The sequence below is a fragment of the Hyla sarda genome, chromosome 5, assembly GCF_029499605.1.
Source record: "Hyla sarda isolate aHylSar1 chromosome 5, aHylSar1.hap1, whole genome shotgun sequence".
In the NCBI taxonomy this organism is placed as follows: Eukaryota; Metazoa; Chordata; class Amphibia; order Anura; family Hylidae; genus Hyla; species Hyla sarda.
The window spans coordinates 225,454,209-225,477,895 of record NC_079193.1 but is presented as its reverse complement, the minus strand read 5'-3'; the positions used below and the strand labels follow the sequence as shown (position 1 = coordinate 225,477,895).

Here is a 23,687-nt window from a genome sequence, read left to right as displayed (position 1 = left end):
GTATCAAGACTTTTGCAGTGCTTGGATGTAATAAAATTTAGTCTTTGTGAAATACACAGTTCCCGAAATGTAATTTTCTATGTACTAGAGCTCAACGCGATCAAGAGAAAACCTAGGATATTCTTACTAAAGTTATGTTATAGGTCACAGATGGTCTCTGGTGACCAACTCCAAACAAAGAAGAGATCATCGATCAAACGTCGATAAGTGACCTGAACATGGCTTCAAATCCAGGTTATTCCAGATGTTTTGGGACTCTAACTTCCCTATATAAATATTAGCATAAACTGGTGCCAATTTTGTGCCCATCAGTGTCCCAAGGCATTGGTGGTAAATAGTACCATTATAGGTAAATAAATTGTTGTTTAAGATGTATGTAAGTGTCTTGATGAGGATTTCTTTAGGTGCTTCAGTCATCTGGGGATAATTTCCAAGGCATTTTTCACACTTTCGATACCAAGCTGGTGGTTTATATTGGAATATTAAGCGTTGATGTTGCAGGTATTTATAGTCAATCCAAACGTCCAGGGGATAGTCAAGAGGTTTTATATTAATTGAGAAGAATCACCAAGGTATCTCAGTAGGAATGTTACATAGTGCTGTAAGTACAGATCCAGATACTAAGTGAGATTTCTGAGACTGGAATTGGTACATTACGTAATTGAATGACTGGGAGGATGCATAAGTGATTAATGTATTTTCGTGAGAAAATATGACTATGGTTTGTTCCCTTTTGTAACTTAAACTTTTCTTCATCCTTTCATATGAGTCCATCTTGTGTTGCCATGGTAATCATAGACGACAAATCTATTATAATATCAGCACCAGTCCACCTCTTTTATCAGCCGGATGTAATCCAATCTCCAGATTGTTTTGTAGGTTTTTTTAACTTTTTTTTTTTTCATTTAAGCTCAGGTTGTTCTTATTTGGGTTCTTATTAGCGGATAATGTATTGAATTGTTGTGAGATGAGCTGTTGGAATACTTCTGTCTGTGGGCCCTGGGTATGTACAGTGTAGAAAGTAAATGCACGTTTTGAGAGGTTAATACTTGATCCCATCAGGCTTTGTAGAAGTAGGTTTGCTGGTAACATTGGGGGCATTTATCAACAGATTTGTGTTTTTTTTTTTTTTTGGTAACTTTGGTGAAATTCTTAGGGGCAGTGTCTTTTTGCACCAAAGTTTGGCGCATTCTTACCACTGTCCTTTTTTAAACTTACTCAAAATCACAAGGTCCTGTGTGTGATTTTTGCTATGGTCATCATTTGCACCAATCTATCTTTGGCGCGATTCACCAGCAAAATACTTTGTACATGGAAAACACATACAGCAATGTCAGAAAATGTAAAGGCGTCAAAATAAATTAAAAAAAATTTGGTGAAAGCAGCGACACCTCCGAGACTGCGCACTACTATCCTGCGACATTGTTGTCTCTGAGGGACCTTCACCCTCCGTTGAGCCAGTGTTGGACATGGCCACACAGGTTCAGGAAAGGTAAGCACTAAAAAACACTCAAGTTAAACATAAAATCCATTCCACATGGTGGCTATATTCCCTACTAAAGAAAACAACTCATGTCGCTTGCTGATATACTTCTGAAAAGGCTGCTCTACAGGGTAAAATACGCTGTCCTCTGTGGTGCTAAGTTCTGTTTAAAAGTGATAAATTTGGTGCACGTCCGCAAAAACCAAAGTGAAAAAAAAAGGGTAAAAAGAAACTGTCAACAGGCAAAATTGATAAATACCCCCCATTGTCTGGATTTTTATGTTTGGGTATAAAAAAATCATAGAGTAAGTTTTCTAATTTCTCAAAATCCAGAAATAGTTGGAAAGAATTTACCGCACTGGTTGGTCAAAAAGAGAGTCCTAAATGGTAACTATAAACCAACTCATCTCTATTACGTTTAATTGGCCTTAAAGGAGTACTCCGGTGCACACTTTTTTCATTTTATCCCGTCCGGGCTGCAAAATAAAAGAAAACACACTTTATCTTACCTGCCAACGAGCCCCTGGAGCTCCGGTACAGGTGTTCGGTCCCCGGGCTGTATTCTTCTTACTTCCTGTTAGCCCGGCACGTCACACGGAGCTTCAGCCTATCACTGGCCGAGGCGGAACATCGCTGCGGCCGGTGATTGGCTGAAGCTCCGTGTGACGTGATAAAATTTTAGCCCGGATGCGATAAAATGTAAAAAGTGTGCACCGGAGTACTCCTTTAAAGAGGTACTCCGCCCCTAGACATCTTATCCCCTATCCAGAGAATAGGGGATAAGATGTCAGATCACCAGGGTCCCACTGCTGGGGCCCCCGGGATCTCTGCTGCAGCACCCCTCTATCATTACTGCACAGAGCAGACTCTCTCCGTGTGTAATGACCAGCGATACAGGGGCCATAGCATCGTGACGTCGCGGCCCGCCCCCTTAATGCAAGTCTATGGGAGGGGGCGTGATGGCTGTCACGCCCCCTCCTATAGACTTGTATTGAGGGGGAGGGCCGTTACGTCACTAGGGGGGTATCCGTGACGTAATGATGCTCCAGCCCCTGTATTGCCCGTCATTACGCAGTAATGATAGCGGGGTGCCGCAGCAGAGATCCTGGGGGTCTGACATCTTATCCCCTATCCTTTGGATAGGGGATAAGATGTCTAGGGGCGGAGTACCACTTTAATAATAAAGCATCTTTCCTTTTTTGACCCTCTCTTTTTCTTCTTTTTTTGCGCTTTGTGCTCTGGGGGTGATAGAAGTTGGCGATCTGATAGGGCCCTCTATTTTTTATTTTTAAAAGTGTCCAGGAATAGAACAGTCGCTGATGCATTTGACGTGATGGTCAACAGAGTCTGTAGTAAGGAGTATGATGCAGTTATGGTATAATTGTTATTTAAAGGTGATCTCTGTCATAAGTTGTTCTGTTGTACCTGTACTTCATTGCAAGGTGGAGAGAGAAAATGCTGGTACTGTATCATGGATTTACTAAGTTGTTTCTTGTATTCCAAGCTTTTCCTCTGACTCGAGCTTGATCGTAGAAATAGCGTTTTTGATGTCCCTGGCAATCCCACATGTATTTGTGTGTTTGGTTTTTGGTGTCACTGCAGGAGCATGCATTGGTGTAATAACAGATTGTATTGCTGTGCTGATAGGACCCTTCAAGGTATTAGTTAAATTATTTTGGTCACCATCACCCAATGGTGGTTCATTCCTTTCCTTATTAGTTTCTTAGTTTTTAGTAGTATTTTTTTTATTTTTTTCTGTTAGGTGTGATTTTTTTATTTTAATTTTATTTAGTATTAAGAAAAGGACGACTGTTTCTCATTACTCAATCAAGCAGCATATTTCACTTGTCCGTGTGGAGGTTTTTTATTTTTTATTGGCCTGTTTGAGTCTAATATGGGGGTTCCATGATGTTGTTCTCCACTGGAAGCCTCTGATTCCCTTGGCAGTTTTTTTTTTTTTTCCCCATGTGTCCTGGGACCAAGTGTCGTTTGTAATATAAACATCAGTTTCATGACACATTGCTTTTTTTTTCTTGTGCTTTTTTTCTGCAACTAGCTCAGTTTGTAGTTTTAATGATCTATAATCTAGATATTGTGACTGGCCTTATGATAGCCAGAATGTCTACTGTATGCTGATAATTCATGCATAATCTTGGCAATATCGGCATTAAGCAAATCACATAACATATTATGTTCTTGACATAACATTCCCATCTCATTTTCATTTTGTTCTCAAAGGAGTGGAAATGGATAACATTACCTTTAATGAAGCTCCATCAGATTGTTGGTTCACAGAACTTGGTGATGCATGCTCACTTGTATTTAGCGAACTTGCAGTCAGTTTCATGATTAATTCATCCCGCAGATTTAGACGATTGGCATAGTAATCCATAACTTCACAAGCAGGGCAACAACCTTAAAGAAAATCTGATCTCTATCCAAGATAACAGAAGCACTTCTGTCCTGGAGTAATCACCTTTAAAAATAAAAATACACAAGATGCACACCTAGTGAGGTACCGTAATATAAATAGTAAGTGCAAATAATGGCCACTTACCAGATGGTGTTGCATTAAGGGTGCAACTCCTCGCAGCCTTGTGGTCCCACTGTTGTCTGCAGCAGCCAAATCGTTCGTTCATTGAACACCCAACTGGTTGTCCCTCTCTTATGTATAACACTGCCTTAGAGCTCAAAAGTGTTGTATAACATTACAAGGGTCCCCTAGGAATGTGTTTAAAGTAGTTTTAAGGCTATGTTAATATTAACGTTTCGGCAACATGTGATAACCCATGGTAAGGAACAGCTTGTTTAAGAACACACTGCACTAGTGGATTTTGTATGCTTTTTAACATTAAAATAAATGTTCTTAAAATACAGTAATCCCTTTTTGTTGGCAGTTGCCAACGGCCTTTTCCAAGCATTCCAAATATTTTCCCTTTTGGAGACTGCAAAATAGTCAAGAAGAAATAGCGTTTGTAAGCCTTTAAAATAAAAAATAATTATCAAAAAGGTTTTGGGAGTTGCAACAGGATTGATGTGTGTTTTTAAAATGGAAAAGAAAAAAATATAGCATTTGTAAACTGTATAATTGAAACATTAAAAAAAAAAATCTATTTTTTATATTATTAGTGTGTATGTGAAGGCCTGGCTGGTAGTGACAATTTATATCAGGTTGGCATGCTAAATGTAAAAACATCGCCATCATGTACTCCAACCAGTGGGATAACAATACATTTGGGGCCCCCCCAGCAAGACTCAGTGAGGAGGTCCCTAAGCTCCTCCCCCACAAGGTATTCCGCCCCCATGCCAATATACCCCACCCATACCAAATTTCTCTGCCCATACTGATATGCACCGCCCATAGGCATTTTCTATGGACGTATGAAGAGAATCTGTAAGTAATACCTTAAATATCAGTGTAATGTACAAAATATAGCTTAGATAAAAAAAAACTACAATTATCTATGATTTATACCCTAAGCAAATAAACAAGCTTGTCACCTGCCTCCGCTGCACGACAACTCCCAGCATGCACTTACAGTAAGGCCATACTGGGAGTCGTAGTCATGCAGCAGGGGCCATCTTCCGCCCACCCTGCACCACTACAACTCCCAGCATGTCCTTACTGTGCTCCTCTCCCTGGCTTCCCAGCTGGAAAAATGAAGTTACGGCACTCTAACTTCATATTTCCCGCTAAAAGCTGTGATTGGCCAGGAGGTCAGGCCCAATCACAGGTCTGGCCTTGAAATATGAAATTACAGTGCTGTCATTTAATATTTCTGTTGGCCAGCTCCACTCCCCGGCCACCTGCCCATATCTACCACCTGCCTGCAAGCTGTTGTAACTATAACTCCTAGCATATTCTCACTGTAAGGCCATGCTGGGAGTTGTATTCTGCAATACCTAGTGGGCAGGTGATAGGTGCCGGGGAGTGGAGCTGCGCAAAAAGCCGCACAAAAGTCAGATCCAAATTCTTGTGCGACTTTTTATAAACAGCTGTCAAAGGCAAGTTTGCATGCCAGGTCTGAGCCAGGCTTACACTTGTGACTTTTTGATGGTGTTTTGCATTTTTTTTTTTTTTTTTTTTTGCTTACGTGTGGCGTTCACACTTGAAAAATTCCCAACCACTGCAAAGTGAAAACTGAAAATTGCTTAGGTAGGGCTGATTGGTATTTTTTGCTTACCCACAAAAGTAGCACCATAGCCTCTAAGGAAAAAGTCAAACCATTGCTATCAAATACTGTGGTATAATATTTGTAAGCAAACAAAAACCCTCTAAATCCCTTGATAAATCCCCCTCATAGAGTGTAAAAAAAAGTGTAAAAACACTGTTTAAAATTTTTTTATTGAAAAAGACCCTTCCCCAATAAAAATGTAAATCGGCCCTTTTTCCCATTTTATCCTAAAAAACATATTTGGTATTGCCGCATGCATAAATGTCTGAGCTATCAAAATAAGCAGCAAGTCCAAAATTGCTGCTTTTTTGTCACATCACATTTTAATAAATAAAAAGCTATTAAAACATTACATATACGCAAAAGTGGTACCGATTAAAAACTACAGATAACTGTGCAAAAATGAGCCTCATAAATCGCTGTATACGGAAAAATGAGAAAGTTATAGGTTGTCAAAAAAGAGGGATTTTAAACATACTAATTTTGTTAACGTTTGAGATTTTTTTTTTGAAGCAGTACAATAATAGAAAAGCATGTAACCATGGAGATTTAATCGTATTGACCCACAGAACAAAGAAAACATGTCATTTTAACCGTAAAGTGTACAGCGTAAAAACAGTACCTTCCAAAACTTGCAAAATTGCGGTTTTCTTTTCACTTTAGCCACACAAATATTTTTCTGGTTGCGCCATACATTTTATGGTAAAATGAGTGATGGTATTACAAAGAAAAATTGATCACCCAAAAAACAAGCCCTTATATGGGTCTGTAGATGTGAATATAAAATAGTTATGATTTTTAAAAGGAGAAAACGAAAAAGAAAAATAAAGCTGCGTCTTTCAACTGGTGTGCCACAGCACCTTCTCGCTATTATGGTAGCCTGTGGCTACATTTGTTGTAAAAATATAGCTCCACTCCCCAATTCTCCCATGCCTGTGTGCTAGCTTGACAACTTACCTGTCTGTAAGGTGGCGTCCTGTGGAGAAGCATGTGAACATACATTTCACTCTGCCATGGCCACTGCTCCTTGCTTGAGCACAGTGTAATGTTATGGAGGAAGCCAATGAATGAATTGTATTTTCACCTGCTCTAGGGCTGCACGATATGGGGGAAATGTGAAATATTGTGATTTTGATATGTGATGCGATATAATAAATAAATGGTGAAATACCCCCATTTCATGTTCAATCTGCTCCATTTTACAACTATCCACCCATTTTATTCCCACCGCCCATTTCACATATCCCCATTTAATTTCGATCTCCCCTCATGGTCACATCTTCTCCCATCACATTTTCCCCCTATGTTACTTTCTCCCCCCATATCACATCTCACCCCCCCCCCCCTGTCACATTCCCCACATTCTACCCCCGTCACATTCCCAACTTCCCCTGCCACATTCTCCCCCCCCCCCCCCTTATCACATTCCCCCGGCCACAATCTCCACCCCCCCTGTCACATTCTCCCCCCCTTGTCACATCCCCCCCCCCCCTTGTCACATCCCACCCCCCTTCTCACATCCCAAAAAAAGTCAAGCCATTACTATCAAATACTGTGGTATCATATTTGACAGCTATGGTGTCTTGCACTTTGGATCTACAATAAAGCTGCTGAACTTTTCCCTAAAGAAATCCTACATATATACACACACACACATATTTAAATATAGATTATATACATGCGTGGTGTCACAAAACTTAGACCCCCAACCCCACATCATAAAAAACAAACTCAGTATACTAATACCAACATTAAAAAATCTAATTTTTGTATTATACAGTACCACCAGACAGTGACCGCATAACGTCACCATATACTTTCAGCTGTGACTTTTTTCTGCAGAATCTGTCAAACAAACATGTTAGGCTCTGCACGTTTCCTCCATAATAGTGCTCTGACACAGTAGTTTGCCCCCTAATAATGCCCCAACACAGAAGTGACCAGTAATAGTCCCCACTGTAGTTAGATCCCAATATAGTGCTCTTCACAGTAGATAGTAGTTATGTTCTGATATTAGTATCAGGGCCATTACTGGGCATTTGCATAAGTACTTGTACTACTGCAAATGTCCTTGATACCTATTTCAATACCTGCCAGGGAAACGGAGGAAGAAGGGGCACTGAGCAGCATGCTAAGCGATGGTGTCATAGAGTTAGTGCGAGGGGCAATTACAGCGGAAGCAGGGAGACAACTCAGCTGCCATAATACTCAGTGACAAATGGAGGACAAGCAGCACATCTTTTCTGGGGTTTCAAGAGCCTGGGAAAGCTGGGTGACTGGCAGTACACAGTGCAGGGCTCACAGTACGTCCCCAGCTTTATGTACTGCCTGTCACCTAGCTTTCCCAGTCTCCTGAAGGGAATGTCTGTATGGTGAAGCAGCAGCCATATTGGGAAGAGAAGAAGTAACAGATGTAACACTAGTATTCTGCCTATAAGTTCTCTAAAGCTGGGGAAATTCTGTCATGCACTAAGAGTACTAATGTGACACTGGTACTTTACTACATGTCTTAGACAGATTTTCCCTTCAGAAGACTGGGAAAGCTGGGTGACAGTCAGTGCACATAAAGCTTGGGAAGTACTGTGAGCCCTGCACTGTTTCACCCAACTTTCCAAGTCTCCTGAAAAGAGCCCCCCCATACACCCATGTAGTGGCCCACACAGTGAATACACTGATATATATACATACACATTGCACAAATACAGACACATGCACTTTACATGTATACAATTTCAATACTAACAGACATACACACACAATTAGGTGGTACATGACATATGCACACACACCCTTACTTTTTAGGTAGGATTAGACAGCTTCAGGGGGGTTCACATCTTGTGTAGGCTCCTTATTTTGCTCCCAGCTAGCACTGTGCAGGCTGCAGCCCTCCCCTCCTAATTCCTGACTGCCGACCTGTATACAGCAGGAGGCTGGGGATCTTACTGAGTGACGGGGGAGGGGTCCAGTAGAGAGGAGAGGGGCCCAGGTTCCTGCCTGTGTGTGTAGGGAAGTGCTGAGCTCCAGAGTTTTTCAAGCAGCTAGGCCCTGCAGACACCAGGCAGGGCAGGGGGAGGTTATGGGCCTCAATATCTGTGAAGTATAAGAGGAGGGTGGCAGCTGCGGACCCCTGTACATAGTGCACCTGGTCTGTGGTCTGCCTTTTACTGCCCTCATGGCGGCCCGGGTCGGGGGAGGGGGGGGGGGGTGTTCCTATCCTACCTACATAGAGAAGGATACCTATGTGGTCACTGACTGTCCTGAATACAGCTCAGCAGCAGAGGCGCTCCTCTCAGGGGATGTAACAGATGTGCCTACGTGGCACGCATGTTACCCAGCAGCCCCTATGCTTTTAAAGGTCCCTGCACCGATCTGCTGTATGGATCGGTAATGTCAATGGGCCACCTGCCTTAGACACCGGCCTGCCGACGGTAGGTTAAAACTTAATTGAAAAAAGAAAACAAAAAAAACAGCAGGCTGGCTGGGGGCCCCTACTTAGACTCCTTGCATTAAGGCACCAAAACGCCATGTGTTCCTCATTCCTTCTCCTATATTAATGCCATTGCCAGGCTCACACACAAGCCAAGCCTGACAAAGTTCTAATGTTCGGCAAGCTGCTTTTTCCCTAAACTCCTGAGCGAGACCAGGTTACCCAGGCTTTGCTCTCTCAGGAATATGTCTCTTTAAAGCAATGCACATAATAAATGGAAATAAAGCACAACTCACATTTTTTTATTGTTTACTTCTCTTGGATCAGTTTAGTTTTAGCAAAATATTGTCTCATAAGTAAAGTTGCTTTGCTCAGTGGTTAAGTAGTTAATGGAAGCCTAGGAGGACTGGAGGCTCTGTCCTTGACATATTCAGTTTTTTTTTTTTACCCCTTATAGCTAAAAGACCTTTTCAAGAGTGACTGGTGTTTGCTCTACCTCTGATAGATTAGTATGCTGTACGAAGATGGACATGAAATTGGCACATATTGAATATTTGATCATGTATACTGTCTGCTGTGTGTAAAAGGGCACATCAAACAGATATTTCAGCCTTACAAAAGTATGTGTGTGTATATACTGTAGTTACCATGGCATGCTGGGAATAAGGAGCAATATGTCTACCGCTCATCCACTTCTGCATTCAAATACTGTTCCAACATACTGGAGAAGATAAATACAAACTAATTTTTAGATAGTGTAAACAACTTAGAAGATATAGTCTAAAATGTGCCAATGGCTGATGCTGTATGAAAATCTGGCATATCTTTAGACTTTACATTCCTGGTATGCACAGAAATAGCACAGAACACAGCTCCAAAGGAATCGGCAGGATTAAACAGGCGCTGGGTCTCTTCTCAGTACAAAAAAGGTTTATTACCCTTAATGCAACGCTTTTCGCGGAACATCCGCTTCAATGGTGCGGATGTTCCTTGAAAAGCATTGCATTATGGGTAATAAAGTAGTAAACCTCTTTTGTACTGAGAAGAGTGCCAGCGCCTGTTTGATCCTGCCGATTCCTTTAGAGGTGTGTTCTCTGCTATTGCTGTCTACTGTTTCAGGAGTGGCCGCAGGGTCTTGTTTGTCCATCTGTTTTATGCAGATACCAAAGTTGTACTTGGACGGTACAACCAACATTGGTGAGCACCAGTCAGCTTTTGTTTTATTATTCCAAGCATCTGACGGTATCACACTACGGAGCACTGTGTTCCTTTTGTTTCAATCTGTTAGTTGTCCAAGTTGTGCAATTTTTTTTGCGCATCTAAACCCTCTCACACATTGACACCCACTTTCCAGTAGTCTACTTGTTTAATGAGGCCAGAACGTCTCTCAAACACACTTAAAATGTGGTTCCTAAGTCATGTAGGCCTGTTATTTTAGTTGATTTTTTTATTTATTGCCACCATTGTCTGTTTTGATATATTTACATTAAGTACTATGTGCAGATGTTCTCTGTTATCATTGCTTTTGGAGGTGCAGCTAAATGATTAATACAATTATTCCCCCATTTTGAGGTAGAGGTTAGATTTTAGAATTTGGTTGGACCCACCCAGTGCTGTAATTCAGCCTCTGAAGTATAGTATTGGTTTCCTGGGTAACTGTCACTTGGGTCTTATTTATTTAATTGTGAGAGTTTCAAGTACCATGGATGGTGTAGACTGCACTGTGCTTTATGGTATGCTGTACTCATTTAGTATATTTAGTACACTTCAGTGGTTTCACCTTTATACTACAAGGTTTTTTTCGTACACATCCAAACATCTACATAAAAAAAATTCCCTCTTTCCCGGTCGCCATGACAGCACCTCCTGAGAGGGACTCTGCCCCTAGGGACAGGAAACCTGAGCATAAAAAGAAGAACCCTCTTCCTTGGCCTCAGTGTTTCCTGTCCCTAAGGAAGCCTGTCTGGGGCGGGAGTCCCTGTCCCAGGTGTAGGGTTGAATGCTGAGGGCATGCCAGAGCTTTATTAAATCCCTGTAGTCTCTGGGTATGGGCGGTCCTGATCAGTCTCCCTAGTCTGGGAGTTGTAAGTCTGGCTCCACTTTGCCTGCCCGTTACCTGGTGGTCATCGTTGGTGTCCGGGTCTCGCGCAGGTCCGGGCGGGTGGCGGAGTAACAGAGGAGGTTCTTCTCTGCAAATGTCTCCAGGGAGCAATGAGTGACGCGGGAGGAAAAGCCTGCTGAATCTCCAGCCATTGTTTCCTGAGTGAGTGTATCCATTTCATTTTGGGGATATTTTTTTGTAATGCCTAGTTTGGTCTTGTTTAATTTTAGGGTGATGTACCTAGAAAATCTACAGAGAAATCCAAACCCCTTGAATGTAATACATGTAGAACAAGGTTACCTCAGGGCTATGAAAAGACGACTTGTCCGTCATGTGTGGCCAAGGTTTTTTTCAGCCGAAGTTCCCTCACTATTATCTTCTATGCAAGATTTAATTAGACTGGAGATACAGAATTCCTTAAAACAGCTTTAAATTCTGCTCCTACTCCTGATACCCTTTATTTCCACAGTTGTACAACCAACTGGGTCAGAGGAGGGAGGAATTGCTGTAGAGACGGCGGAATCTGATAAGGATTCCTCTTCAGTTGAGGACACTACTTCAGGGAGGCCTTTCTTTCAGTCAGAAGACACTGATAATTTTATTAAAAACTTATGATTAGCTATGAATATTGAAGATCCTAGGGAAGAAAAATCAATCCAGGACATTATGTTTGAAGGATTAGAGACGAGAAAACAGAAATCCTTTCTCGTCCATAGATGCATTTCTGGGTTAATAAAAAAGGAATGTGAAAATCCTGAAAAGAATGCCTTCCTCCCCAGAGCTTTAAAAAGAAAATATCCATTTGACAATGCTGAGTTAACCGAATGGGAAAAAGTGCCTAAAATAGATGTAGCAATTTCCAAAGTCTCCAGGAAAGGTGACCTTCCTTTAGAGGACTTAGGGGTTCTCTGGGAACCTATGGACAAAAAATCGGAGACCTTTTTGCGTAGAACTTGGGAAGCCATCACTGCGGCATTTCTGGCAGATGCATCATCTGATGCTCTTAGGTTATCAGCCAGAACTGCAGTGCTTTCTAATTCTGCCTGCAGGGCTCTATGGCTAAAGACCTGTCCTGGTGACATCACTTCAAAGAACAAACTTTCTTCTCTTACTTGTGAGGGAAAATTACTGGGCCAGTATTGGCAGATATTTTAGAAAACGCAGGGGATAGGAAGAACATTTTTTCCTTTTTCCCCTTATAAATCCAAACAGTATTTTCCCCCCAACAAAAAATCTAGAGGGTGGGGATCTGAAGATACTCCAAGGTGGCGTTTTCCCCAAAAAATCCAAAGGGTATCTCTTTAACCAGGCCTCCACAAGTTCCAAAAAGTCTAGTCCGCAATGACAGCCTGGGGAGAGTCGGGGGCAGACTGAGAAATTTTGTGGCAGAGTGGGAAAATGTTTTAAACAATTCTTAAGCACCCTAAAAGAGGGTATCTGCCTGGAGTTTCTCAGTCTCCCTCAGACTCGCCTAAGAGTGACATCAAGTCACTCGGGACCCACGGGGTTAATAGCACTTTAAAAAAAGGTTCTGTCCTTGCTAGAAAAGCAGGTTCTTGTCCCTGTACCTCAGGAAGAAGTACAGCTGGGTTTTTACCTTACCATTATAAATCTAAAGCAGTATCTCGTCTACAAAAAATTCAAAATGGAAACAGTAAAGTCAACAGTGAACCGGTTTACAAAAGACTGCTTTATGGTCTCTATAGAATTAATGTGCGTATCTAAATGTCCCAATACATCCAGATTACCAGAAGTATTTACGCATAGCAATAAAATTAGAAACAGGACTGACTCACCTACAATTCAGGGCCTTGCCTTTTGGAATAGCCGTAGCCCCCAGAGTGTTCACCAAAATAATATCAGAGATGGCAGCACACATCCGAAAAGGGGTAGGCTTATTCGTCCCATACTTAGACGATTTCCTTTTGGTTGGGCAGTCAGAAAGACAAGTCACAGAATTTCAAATCACACTATTGCCATCCTAAAAAAGTTAGGTTGTATTATAAATTGGGCAAAGTCATCCCTGGTCCCAGAAAACGGGAAACTCATTCTATGTATAATCCTAGATTCTCGGCAACAAAAGTATTTTCTACCGGACAAGAAAATTCAAAAAATCCAAAACACTGTGAGGAAAGTATTGACTTGCCAGTCCATTTCCATAAGAAAGAGGATGTCGTTGTTGGGCCTGTTTACTGCAGCTATCCATGAGGTGCCTTGGGCTCAATTCCACTCAAGGGCTCTACAAGAAAATCTACTCAGCTGCTGGAATGGTGCAGTAGAAAGCCTAGACAAAATGTTTCCTCTATCTCACAAATCCAAAGACTCGCTTCTCTGGTAGTTAATAGAAAGAAAGCAATCTGAGCAAAGGCCTAGACTGGGTCCTAGAAAGTCCAAAAATTCTCACAACAGACGCAAGCCCTTGGGGATGGGGGGCGCATACTGGAGAATTAAGTTTTCAGGGTCATTGAGATCCTCAGAGAGTCTTCCCTTTATTTGAACGCAAAAGAACTGGCAGTCTACTATGCTCTAAAGTAAGCACAACACCAGCTGTACATAAAGAAAACATAAAGATTTTTTCAGACAATACAACTGCAGTGTCTGTTATAAACCGACAGGGCACTACAAAAGCAAGTCGCTTTTGCAGATTGGAGAAATGTTTTTTTACTTTGCAGAACCATGTCTCTTTGTCCGCTGTGCATTTGAAAGGAGCTTTAAACAGAAAAGCAGACTATCTAAGTCGCCAACAATTACATCAAGGCGAGTGGAGATTAAAACCAGAAATTTTCAAACAAATAGGCAGTCTTTGGGGATTGCCAGATTAGATTTATTCGCCACAAAAAGCAACAGACAGGTGTGAAAATGTTGCTTTTTAAATCCAAAGGACAGTCCTTGGGCAGTGGACGCTCTAACTCAGCCCGGGAAAGGGAACTAGTATACATATTCCCTCTTCTTCAGTAGCTTCCCGGAATAATCAAGAAAATAAGAAGGGAGGAAACCCGAGTAAGGCTGAGTTCACACCACGTTTTCTTAAATACGGTTCCCGTATACGGTTGGGAGGAGGGGCGGGGCTTAATCGCGGCGCCCGCACTCAGCCGTATTCGGGAACCGTATTTAATGCAAGTCTATGAGCCGACCGGAGTGAACCGCAGCCTCCGGTCGGCTTAGTTTTCGGCCGTATGCGGTTTCCCGACCGCAGGCAAAAACGTGGTCAACCACGTTTTTGCCTGCGGTCGGGAAACCGCATATGGCCGAAAACTAAGCCGACCGGAGGCTGCGGTTCCCTCCGGTCGGCTCATAGACTTGCATTAAATACGGTTCCCGAATACGGCTGAGTGCGGGCGCCGCAATTAAGCCCCGCCCCCCTCCTCCCAACCATATACGGGAACCGTATTTAAGAAAACGTGGTGTGAACCCAGCCTAATCCTGTTAGCTCTCTTTTGGCCACGCCGGGTGTGGTTTTCGGCGCTGAGAGAGCTATCACTGTTGGATCGCTGGGTTCTTCCAGAATTGACAGACCTTCTAACCCAGGGTCCAGTGTCCCATCCGCATGTGAGAAGTCTCCACCTAACAGCTTGGCATTTGAGAGGATGATACTCAGGGGCCAAGGTATTTCAGATACGATAGTAACTACTTTACAGGCCAGCAGAAAAGCAATAACTAATAAGATCTATTTCAGAGTTTGGAAGACTTTTTAGAATTTTCTTAACCAACCTTTTTCTGCAAAATCTGTCCCGGACATTCCAAAAATCTGAGTTTTTTTACAATCATGTTTGGTTAAGGGTTGGAAAGTTGCCACTTTAAAGGTTCAAGTGTCTGCTTTGGAGGGCTTTATATTACACCAAAATTGTGGCTCACCCCTGGGTAATAAGATTTTTTTTTAAGGCACTCAAAAGGCTTGCTATTTCTAGGGTCCCAAAAGTCCCCTTGTGGGATCTAGAGATGAGCGAACTTACAGTAAATTCGATTCGTCACGAACTTCTCGGCTCGGCAGTTGATGACTTTTCCTGCGTAAATTAGTTCAGCCATCAGGTGCTCCGGTGTGCTGGAAAAGGTGGATACAGTCCTAGGAAAGAGTCTCCTAGGACTGTATCCACCTTTTCCAGCCCACGGGAGCACCTGAAAGCTGAACTAATTTATGCAGGAAAAGTCATCAACTGCCGAGCCGAAAAGTTTGTGACGAATCGAATTTACTGTAAGTTCACTCATCTCTAGTGGGATCCTTTTTTAGTATTTAATGCATTCCTTTCAGAGCCTTTTGAACCTTTGGTATGTCATTCCTCAAAAAAAATGTAGTCCTTTAACCCCTTAAGGACTCAGCCCATTTTGGCCTTAAGGACTTCATCCACAGACTAGTATGAGGGCTTGTTTTTTGCGCGACCAGTTGTCCTTTGTAATGACATAACGCATTATATCATAAAATGTATGGCGCAACCAAAAAACACTATTTTTGTGGGGAAATTAAAAAGAAAATCGCAATTTTGCTAATTTTGGAAGGTTTCGTTTTCACGCCGTACAATTTACGGTAAAAATGATATGTGTTCTTTATTCTGAGGGTCAATACGATTAAAATGATACCCATTGTTACATACTTTTATATTATTGTTGTGCTTAAAAAAAATCACAAACTTTTTAACCAAATTAGTACGTTTATAATCCCTTTATTTTGATGACCTATAACTTTTTTATTTTTCCATATAAGCGGCGGTATGAGGGCTCATTTTTTGCGCCATGATCTGTACTTTTTTTGATACCACATTTGCATATAAAAAACTTTTAATAAATTAATTTTTTTATAAAATGTATTAAAAAAGTAGCAATTTTGGACTTTTTTTTTTTTTTTTACGTTCACGCTGTTCACCGTACGGGATCATTAACATTTTATTTTAATAGTTCGAACATTTACGCACGCGGCGATACCAAATATGTCTATAAAATTTATTTTTTACGCTTTTTGGGGGTAAAATAGGAAAAAAACGGACGTTTTACTTTTTTATTGGGGGAGGGGATTTTTCACTTTTTTTTTACTTTTACTTTTAAATTTTTTTACTTTTTTTTTTTACACTTGAATAGTCCCCATAGTGGACTATTCATAACAATACCATGATTGCTAATACTGATCTGTTCTATGTATAGGACATAGAACAGATCAGTGTTATCGGCTATCTTCTGTTCTGGTCTGCTCGATCAGAGACCAGAGCAGAAGACGCCGGAAGCAGGAAGGAGAGGGGACCTCCGTGCGGCGTTCTGAATGATCGGATCCCCGCAGCAGCGCTGCGGGCGATCCGATCGTTCATTTAAATCGCGCACTGCCGCAGATGCCGGGATCTGTATTGATCCCGGCACCTGAGGGGTTAATGGCGGACGCCCGCGAGATCGCGGGCGTCGGCCATTGCCGGCGGGTCCCTGGCTGCGATCAGCAGCCGGGATCAGCAGCCGGGATCAGCCGCGCATGACACGGGCATCGCTCCGATGCCCGCGGTTATGCACAGGACGTAAATGTACGTCCTGGTGCATTAAGTACTACCGCACCAGGACGTACATTTAAGGGGTACATTTAAGGGGTTAAAACTGTACTTTTAGTAGCAGTTACCACCACTAAGAAGTTAGGTGACCTTTCAGCCTTATCCAGTGGTGAACCTTATATAAATATTTTGGAAGATAAAATAGTATTTCTCCCCGATCCTGCCTATTTTCCTAAAGTTGTCTCCACTTTCCATGTATCACAAGAGATTTGTACTCCTGTCATTGTGTTCCAATCCTTCTAATGACAGAGAAAGGTCCTTTAGCACCTTGGATGTTAGAAGGTGTGTCCTTAAATATCTAGAAAGAACTAAGGATATCAGAAATTGTAATTCTCTTTTTATTCCATTTGCAGTGAAAACTAAGGGCAAGAGAGCTAGTAGTAATTCCCTGTCTAGGTGGATTAAACAGGCTATTAGTTTGGCCTATTCAGTGTCAGGTTTATGTGCCCCAGTTGATCTTAGAGCTCACTCAACCAGAGCTGTAGCCGCCTCTTGGGCAGAAAGAAGGGGCGTTCTATAGATCAGATCTGCAGGGCAGCTACCTGGTCTTCACCTCATACTTTTTTTTTTTTTTGTCACTACTGTGAACGTTATGAGTTCTTCTTCCCTTTCTTTTGGTCGCAAGGTCTTGCAGTCAATTATCCTACCCTAATTGGTTCTTCTCTGATATTCTCTCAGGTGGGGCTGTCATGGCGACCGGGAAAGCTGGTAATTACTCACCGGTAATTCTGTTTCACCGATCCATGACAGCACCAGGGCATTCCTACCCTATGTTTTCAGGTGTTATTTCCACACGTGGTGGGGTCCACCTTTTTTTTTTTCTTCTCTTTTCTTCAAATATGTTATGCTTATGTAGTGTCCCGGTACCGTATCCTATCCGGTACCTGTGTATATAGGTCCCCTTAGCCAGAGTCCTTAGGACGTTGGGGTCCTTGTTGTTTGGTTCACCCCTGGTCACCTCTCATCCAGATAATAATTATCCAGTAACCATTTGGGATTGATATCTATAGGATTGTATAAATGTAAATAAATAGTTAATTACCTGTCCATAGCGTAGCAGGACCTGCGGGTCACATGATCAGGTGAACTCTATGGTTTTGTGCTTCAGGACCTTTGGAGGCCCCTATGACGTATATCCCCCATCACTCCTAGTAACGGTGAGTGACAGTTAATTGGACCAGTGAAAGCGGCCCTGCCCATATAAGGGAGCGGCGGCCATTGCTCTCTCTCTTTGCTCCTGCGCTCCTGACGAGGAAGGACCTATACAGCTATCTCCCGCAGTGAGTTAGGCCCGAGCCTTGCAGAAACGGCTGATCGATTCTAAATTGAGAGTGTATCAATCCCTAAGCACTCGACAAGATCACCGGACCTTATCTATCCCCTAAATCCGGACGGATCTGCAAAATTACCCTAAATTCAGAGACTGTATCTAAAGTCAAGGTCCGCAGCAACTGTCAATCATTGCACTATATAGAGACTGTATTCTTGAGACTGTTACTGTTCATTGAATGTACCGCAAGCCGTTCAGTAAAGTTATTCAAGTTCAAGTACCTTGTGGACCTTCAGTCATTTTATACATGCACCTATCGTTACTGGGAAGGGCGGCGATAGGCCGGAGTATTACCTCACCATACTAGCCCTCAGCCTGGCGTCACGAACTAGAGCGTTAACATTAACCCCTCATCTACTGAAACAATACCCCAACTACCATACACCCCCCCTAGGCATACCACACTTACTAATTAAGAAGGCTCTTCTGGTCTCTGAAACTCACTGAGGCAGAGAAGGAGGGTTCTTCTTTTTATCCTCAGGTTTCCTGTCCCTAGGGGCGGAGTCCCTCTCAGGTGGTGCTGTCATGGCTCGGCGAAACAGAATTACCGTGAGTAATTACTGGCTATTCCATGATCCTAAATACATCACAACAGTTTATTTGTTTAATATATATGCTTAAATCAGAGGAAAACATGCAGATCGGATACTTGAGGTCTATTTTTTTTTCACCTCACTGAATATTGTCTCTGTTAATCCAGCTCTGCTTATTGCACTTGATTTGTGTTGACATACCCAGAGGTGCTTCATATGAGCAGCATGGATTCTGCCATTACTAAAATAATGTCCCAGTCTATGGATTTAGGTATTCCAACTTGCTAAAAAATTTTGTTTCTGCACCTTTATGACAAGGCACAAAGACTTCCATCTGCTCTGTGTCCTGTGTAGCTGGTCTCTTTATGATAACTGTTTATAGTCAGACACAGTCTTAATGGGGATCTGACATACAGAGCTTGGAGCCATGTACATCAAGCAGCGAAATAAGGAAGGGAGGAGGTATGGTATGCTGCAACGGCTGCAATGCCTCTCCAACTGTTCACTGGAACATTTTTCTGTGTGTGTAACCCTTTGAGGACACAGACATTTTTGGCTTAAAAGGCACAACCAATTTTCATTTCATTTTTGTATTTTAGTTTTTTTCAAGAGACAGAAGCCTTTTATTTTTGCGATCCATAGAACCATGTGAGGGTTTATTTCTGTGACCAATTGCATTATGCAATAACACCTTTAATTTTACCAAAAAATATGTGTGCAGTTTGTGTTATTTTTTTTTTACTCTTAGGGTCAATGTGATTACAACGATACCGATGTTTACATAGTTTACATGTATTATTGTACTACATCTTTTTATAACAAAATAATTATACTCAAATGATGTAATTAGCAAAAACTTTTTATATAAAGTAGAAAATAACATTACATGTATATTTGTAATATACATTGGTTAAAAAAAAAAATGGGTACATTTTTGTCCCTGCAGCTATTGCCTGTGTGTCTCTGTGCAGTGAGGACAAGCAGGGCTCTGTGCACTGGGTCTCTATGACACATCGGCTCACAAATCAGGATGATTGATGAGGCAGGAGCCTGCACAGAGCCCTGCTTGTCCCACCCACACTGTATTTGGTTATCTCACAGAGACACACAGGCAATAGCTGCAGGGACATCATTTTTTTTCACCCAAAAACATGCAAATTTTTAAACCAATGTATATTACAAATGTACATATAATATTATCTAAATTATATTTAAAAAAAAAAAATAAAAAAAACGTTTTTGCCAACAACTGGTACACTTTAAGATTACCCTATTCTGATCTCTATAACTTTTTTTTTTCTGTCTATGGGGCTGATTGAGGGCTTGTTTAGTTTTTTCAGCTGTGATCTGCAATTTTTATTGGTTTAGTCAGGGCTTTTTGATCTAATTTCTCCTTTGTGCAGTTTTTTGACAGTGCGAGTTTTCATTGGATAGGGGATAAATTCCCCTGCACAATAGTACTTCTTTAAATATGTTTATTTTTTTTATTTGGGAATGGGAAAGTGGGGGGATTTGAAGTTTTATACTTTTCAATCCCTTTAGAGTGCTTTTATAAGCAATCATGAACTATCTTTTGCTGAACAATGTTATGCTTTTGCATAGCAGTGCTCAGTTACATCAGCGCTCTGATAGACGAGTCTGCCTGTTTCCGACTCTATGAGCAGATGGCTTTTTTGGTCAGCACAGAGGTCTTCAGAAGATTTCCTACTGCCATGTGACCTGAACAGCACCCGGTAGTCACATTGCGTGGGGTGCCTATTGGGCAGGTGATAGGCTTCACTTCTGTCACCAACTTCTAATAAGCCATAGTGTGATTGTTGATGTCAGTCATTGACTGTGAGTACTAGCTGCTCATAGATTGTTTTCAGTCAGCTGGCATAAAATATAGCTGAAAATAGAGTTGAAGTTTTACTGTGCGTCACACAACCAGCCATTGCACACTTGCAATTTTTTTTAAGGGTCTGGCACCTCTTTTAAAAACTGACAGTAGCCAGCATTGATATTTGGTAAATTTCCCAAAAGTTTTAAACTGTACTACATCTGCAGCAAAGGGAGCTGAACTGCATTTCTAGACACAGCTTATGAACAGACTTAAAGGGGTACTCCACTGGCCAGTGTTCCGGCTGCATTCGGAACATTTAGTTCTGAACGCTGTGCGCGTGGCGGCCGTCACTGGCCGGTGGAGTAGCCCTTTAATGCTGTTTCTGGAAAAAGCACAATCTTTATATTTAACCCCTGCACCCAGTCCCGTTATAAAACGTGGGGTCACGCTGTGACTTGTGTCAAACTGGGTCTGTCCTGGCGGCCGGGACCCTGGGCTAATAGCTAATTATACCCTTTAATAAACCTTTTAAATAATAGCTATTAACGCGAGCGGAGGTCCCTTCACCTGCCTCAGTCGTGTCCGATCGGCGATTGATTGCTCCAAGCCTGAAATCCATGCTTGAGCAATCGACCCCCGATTACACTTATCTTTGCTGTGTCAATGCACGGCAATGATCGGTGTATGATAAAAAATTCCAAAGTCTAAAATAGTGTATTTTTGGTCACTTTTTATATCACGAAAAAAATTAATAAAAAGCGATCAGAAAGTCAGATCAATATAAATATGGTACTGATAAAAACTTAAGATCACGGCACAAAAAATTAGCCCTCAGTCCGGCCCGTACACAGAAAAATTTAAAAGTTATAAATTTTCCTGCTTGTAGTTATGATTTTTTTTTAGAAGTATCAAACTTCTAGAAGAATCAAACCTATTTAAGAAGGGTGTCATTTTAACCATATGGACCTACAGAATAAAGATAAGATGTAATTTTTACAAAAAAGTGCACTGTGTAGAAACGGAAGCCCCCAAAATTTACAAAATGGCTTTTTTTAAATTTTATTTTGTCGCACAATTTTTTTTTCCGCTTCGCTGTGGATATTTTGGTAAAATTACTAATATCACTGCAAAGTAGAATTGGTGGCGCAAAATTGAAAGCGTTATGATTTTTACTAGGCGATGAGGAAAAAATGAAAAAGCAAAAACGGAAAAACCCTGCGTCCTTAAGGGGTTAAGGGTATGTTCACACTGAGTAATTGGCGAGGAATCATTTTGGTCAGGAAATTCACCAAATCTACCATCTTTTGTTGCGGAATTTGAAGAGGAAATCGGAAGGAGGATCAGAAAATGCTATGAAGGAAGTCCAGCTACTTTGTGGTTTGACCAAGGCGTCCATTCGGTGTCTATTCAGCTCCAAACTCATTTCATAATGAGAAATAAAGTCCTATTGGCTTCAATGCTCCTTTACCTGTGGATTCTGCCAGAAGAAAGAACATGTTCATTGTACAATTCTTTGTTGGAATTTCATCCTTGGAAACTCCTCAATGTGAACATAACAGCGGAAAGACCATTAATGTTAATGGAAATTCCATTCAAGGCAGAATTGGCGCTGCATACTGGCACAGAATTTCGCAAGTAAATTCCTTGTGTGAACATAACCTTACAATCCCTAACTTCTGTACAGTTTGAGTGTTTGATATTTTTGGGCTCTTGAAATAGATAGATATATATGTATCTAATTTTTTTTTTCTATGAGCTTCAAAAGCAATATGCTGTGTAATGAGAAAAAGGGTAACAAATGTATGAGTATACCTGTGTGTGAATAGGTCCATAGAATAATTGATAATACTACATCTGGGGCCTATTCAATACAGAAAGGAAACAGGATTTTAAATGAGGTCTTAGAAACTTGAAAAAAATTCAAGAGCTTTCTTTTTACCAGAATCAGTGCTGAACATTATAGCTTAAAATCACATTTGACAGGAAAAGCAAGGCCAGCCTTATCTGGAGGTTGGCGGCTTCAGAGCTCGGCAGTATTTATAATGTCCAAATAGTCATTACAGCAAATCCACCAATTGTCTGAAGATTTCCACTCCTTTAATCTGATCTTGAAGAAAGAAAAGTACATTACGTAGAGCTCTATTTATGGATCATGTAATAATAGGTCTTTGGGTTGGCCTGTGAGCTAATTTCTTTTCCCTATTGACATGGGGTTATGGAATCTCTTTGACAGCGTTTCACATCCAATATGAAGATTTCTATCATTTTTTTTTCAACAAGCCTTAAGTCTCCTTTTGGCAACGTGCAGGGCAAGGTCAACGCTTAATATATTTAGACATGGTTACGTACAGAAAATCCACAACACTTAATAGTAATATCTGCTTAAAAATACCACTAAAATGCTGAGTAGCTAATCACAATCACTGGCTGAAGCCGGTTACTGCTGTGTCCAGTGATTGACTAGGTGGCAATATGATATATTGTCTGCAGCGGGAAGTGTATTGCGTCCGAGACTGGGTGCTTCAGTAATAGGACAACTGGAAGGTTACTTTAGGTAAGTAAATCATGTACAGTGCAGTACAGTATACTGTATTTATACAGTACTGACCTCCCCTTCTGCCTCATATATACTGTACAGTATTGCATAAGGAGCAGGGGATAAATCGACAATGTTTTAACACTTTTATTTTGCAGCACATTGTATACAGTACTTACTGCCTGGAATTTACAGGACCTGCTGTGCCCTCTATAGATACAGTGGGACCACTAGTATGTGTGAAGAAAGAGGAGGGCAGCACTGATTGGCTGCCTGAAGCATGAGGCCGCAGGCTTATGGGAGCAGGGGGAAGCAGAGGAGCCCGAAACACATTAGTCTGCCCATGTTACGCTACCGCACAGACCTGATGAAACGGCCCTGCGGCCCCGACACTTCCAGGCATCATATGTTGGGGCCATCATATGTTGAGAGACCTCTGTAATCTAAATATATATATTTTATATATATATACACATCATAACCTTATAGTTGTATAATAATGGTTGAATAAATCCTATTGTTGATATAGTTGTATTCATTGTGTATTATTATAGAGGTATTATCCAGCTTTGTATAGTTATGTTGGCTAGAGCATGCGTTTAATAAAAACAATGGCATTTTATTTATGGTTATATATAGCTCTCATACAATGCTGATCTGCTTCTACTCATTGTTTTAAAAGTTTTATTTTTTTTTGTCATACAAACATTTTTATCTCATGTAAACTCACATATGTCCAATAAGTGTGATTATAGTGG

At 41.3% G+C, this 23,687-nt stretch overlaps 1 protein-coding gene across 1 annotated transcript in view; it reads left to right on the top strand.

Annotated features, from left to right (window-relative positions):
- DTNBP1 (dystrobrevin binding protein 1) overlaps positions 1-23,687 on the top strand; it is a 122,206-nt gene that overhangs the window by 90,904 nt on the left and 7,615 nt on the right. The gene's annotated exons all lie outside the window — the stretch shown is intronic.